Source organism: Leptidea sinapis, chromosome Z (genome assembly GCF_905404315.1).
Source record: "Leptidea sinapis chromosome Z, ilLepSina1.1, whole genome shotgun sequence".
In the NCBI taxonomy this organism is placed as follows: Eukaryota; Metazoa; Arthropoda; class Insecta; order Lepidoptera; family Pieridae; genus Leptidea; species Leptidea sinapis.
Window position 1 is genome coordinate 13,925,263 of NC_066312.1, and position 4,324 is coordinate 13,929,586.

A 4,324-nucleotide genomic window follows, 5' to 3' on the forward strand; every position below is an offset into this window, starting at 1 on the left:
TATCGATTGTCGATATTTTATTTTAAGTGTTTAGTTTAATTGGCTTTTAGCAAGTTTGCCAGATGTTAACAATGGTTAAACAATTTAAGATTTAGTGTATTCAAAGATAAGCATATGGTACACTATTCTTAGACTAAATGCATTTTTATACGATTGACACCTTAAATTAAAAATAGATAAATGCATATCGTTTTTTTGTTAGATAAACAATCGCCTTGCCTTATGGTAAGTGGTCATCGGAGCCATTTATAATATAATATCGTTTATCTCCACATCTTGATAATGTTAATCACTGAGCCCTATCACATACAAATTTTGAAACTAACGACGTCTCGTTTGAAGCAAACGATGATCTCAAAATACCCATACACAAAACTTTAGTTTTCTAGGTGTAAGTAGTCATAATCATATAAAGCAATTAGGGGACATTTTTTTATTTGAACTTTTATTGAATTGTTTTATTAAAATATAATATATTTACATTATTTATTATGGTATTTAAATTTTGTTTAATATGCTTATTGAACTTAAAATAGTGTTACTGTACAAAAAAATATTTTAAGCCTGTAGAAAAGGGTTGACTTATATCTATTAATATGTTTTTTTTTAAATTTCAGATTCAGGACCTATGCCTACGATTCAAAAATAATATTTGCAACGAAAAACGAAACTCAAAGACTGTCAAAACCGAAAGTATTTTACCACGCAAAATAAAACTATTAAACAAATATTACTTATGTAAATTATTATTTTCTAAACTAGTTTAGCTTGGCTTAGATCCATCTTAAAATTTACAAGCGAATTTGGGGAACCCTAAACCTTAACATTAGAACACATATATATTAATGTTACTGTCGATATAAGAATATACATATTTGTTTAATATAGCTAGATATCGATAAAAATTATGGATTGATTCCAACCGTTACATCCGTTTACTATATTGGCAGCTCTGCTATGACGTCATTAGGTGATTAAGTAAAATTCTATGGCACTACCTTCTCTTGAACGAAGTGTTTAAATTCTCTTTGAGAAATATATTTAATAAAAAAGACGCAATCAATGACACACTCAAGAAATAAATTTTTTGAAGTGATAACTTCTAACGAGAGGGTAAACAACTTCGTAAAGTAGCGAGTAACAACGTCAGTCTGTCTGGCATCCCTTCTCTCACGCATACAACAGAGGCAGGTTCCTCCTCCCTCACTATAACGAATTGTTATGTTTATAGGATTATTTAATGATACTTATTATGTACATACAGAAGATTCTAATGTACCTGTTCAAGAATTGTAACTAAGAATAATTTTATAATCAATAAAAGATTTTATTAATAAATAACGCTTCCTTACATCTTAATTTATATAAATTACGTGACACGTTGTTTGTCCGCGATGGAATCCTAAACTAATTAACGGATTTTAATGGGGATTACTTCATGGAGTGCAGTTTGGCCCAACTTGAGAGATAGCATAGTTTTTATTTCGATTTGGGACCCATAATTATTTTTATTTTCAATATGTGTTTCGTATGGGTGGGTATATTTTCTATGAGAGAATTTGGTGACGCACGGTTTGACAGTTCCATATGAAACAATTTCATTATAAATATTAATTTAATAATAACAGGGATCATTTTTACGAAATAAATCTTGATGTTTTGAAATATTATTGGCAAATTCCTATAAAACAGTATTTTTTTTTATTATCTACAGAACAACGTCTGTCGGGTCAGCTAGTTATCTTATATATTATACATAAAATTTAAGTAATACCATAAGCTTTTCTAAACTTTTCAATATTAAATAGTACAACTTAGATTAGCTTAAGCTGTCACTTCTGTCGGGCGTCCCAAGACGTTAACGTTTTTTTATTTATTTTAATACAATTTGTTAAAATATTTATCGACCTCCGCGATTTATTTGTTTAGTTTGTTGTTAGTTCATTTTAAAATAAGTATATTTTTGATCTTTTAATGTAAGATGGCAGATCGCACTAACCCCTCAAGGTCGTAACCTGGATTTTCATCGACGCCCCAAAAATGACATATCAAAATCATAACTCTTCATTTTTTTTTACAAAAAATAACCCTTATGTATTGGACTATTAAGGAAATGTGATTTTTGTGGAAGGTATTCAAAAAATTAAGAGTCTTACAAAATAGAATAGAATACTTCCCGTATTCGAAATTCCATTATCGCAGCTTGCTATAGGTAGCAACTAATAGTTTCGATAATTTCCAAGTAAAGCAATAAGTTACAACATATTCCAAAACTAATTATTAAACCATATATCTAAATAAAAATAAAAAGCAGCAGTAAATTTACGTCTGTTAGCCCTTAGGTATTTTGAATAACGGCTTTTTCTACGATGTTATACCAACAACATATATATAATATTATACTACCCATATATAAGGGCGGGGGTATCGTCAATAAATTTTCCCTTACGGATATTGATTGACGCAGACCCTACTAACAGCATCTATCCGATTCTGGGTTTGGCGAATGGTTTAGAGGAATACCACTACAGTGACCCCCTAAACAAGGCCAGTGGACTATCCTTCTCGAGGTTACCACCCATTTTTTTGGCAATTATCAGGAAGGTAGATGCTAAGCCAACTTACTAGGCACCTAGCCGGACCGCACAAAATCACGCGTGAGCCGAGGCTAGGAAAGCGAGGATAAAGCCACCAAAACTAACCCCCCTAAACCTAAAGAGGTACAGGGAGGCAGCGCTACTGACGACAAAAGCAATTCCGTAGGGCTGCCCCCAGTCGCACCAGTAGAAGGCCCCAAAAATGCCCACGTGGGAAACGCGCCGGCAAACGTTTCTAGGCAAGGCTCACACCCACCCAAGGGTAGCAAAAGAGCTCTGATGACACTTTATCACCCTGTGAGGACGTAAAGCGTACGCGAATGCACTGGCGGCCTACTCCCAAAAAGGGCTCTATTAATTACGCAGAGAATGACTAGAGTTTGCTCCGCAACTGTTGCTAACTTTTGTTTTGAGAAGCTGGCCTTCATTACATTATAATTTCAAATGGAAATAGCACTTTTTAAAAATAAATTGTGGCTAGAAATCAAATGAGGTCATGTGATTTCGTCGTTGTACGGACCAACATGTTGGGCTACTTCTTTATCAACTTATGAAAGAAATTGTATAGCAATGTCGTCACAATTTTCGGTTAGGCGCCATGTAGTTTTTTCTGACATTTGTGACATTATAATAACATATAATTTCCCAGGAAAATTTGACTCTTTTATCAATAAACAAGAATAAAAGGGAAAATAAGAACCTGAAAATGCTGACCTGTATAAAACGTAAGTGTTAATTTTTAAGCTTTACTTTAATCGCGCGAAAAGATTTCCTACACAACCTTATTTATTAAAACACAATTTTATATTCATTATTATAATGTCTATCGAACTAAGAATATCATGTGTATTGCTTAACAAATAATGCCTCAGTTAAATTTTAAAATTTTTCTTATAAAAATTAAAAATATTTTCATAAATTGCGCACATTACGTCTTACCTTGGACGTCGAGCTAAGTGTCATGTTAATACGCCCGTGTAGTTCATGAGAATAATAATTATGGAAAAAATCAAGCAATGAAATTTATTATATATTATAAAATAATATAAATAGAATATTTCATATAGCGGTAAAGTTATTAACGAATAAATGACTATAATCTATAGATTACTTGCAAGCGTTTACTAGCGTAAATGACGTTCAACGATAGTATTATGTTCAGGTTTAATAATAAATCATGTTCATAGTACTTTGCTTAAAAGAATATTCAAGCTCTAATAATATATAAGTAGATAGAATCAAAATTGTAAAAATATAAGAAAATGTCTCTATAATGACCCAATTCGATAGTCGATAACAATTAAATTAATGTAATGGGTGCAGCGGCACATCACTAATTTAAGTCAGCTAAATTTCATTCACAATACGTGTCAAAACGTGTTAAATTGGGTTTTTATATATCATAATATTATTACGACTAGCTAACATACACATTGAGAAAACAAAATTTGTCACGCATTAACAGGCTATTCCGTCGTGTTGCTCTAGTATAATATAAGTCTATGGTGAGGCATGGATTGTTTAATCATTGTGATGTAAGCTTGTTGTCATTTGTAGCTTATATCAAAAGTATAATGTCAGTTGTCACCTATACTACAATTCATTGATTTTGATTGGTTCTTGGATAGTTATTGGTGAATGCTGAATTTTGGTTGGTGCTTGATGTATTTAGAAAGAAGTTGTTGGTTGATGGTTCACCCTTGTTTGCACTTTGATGTAAAGTACTA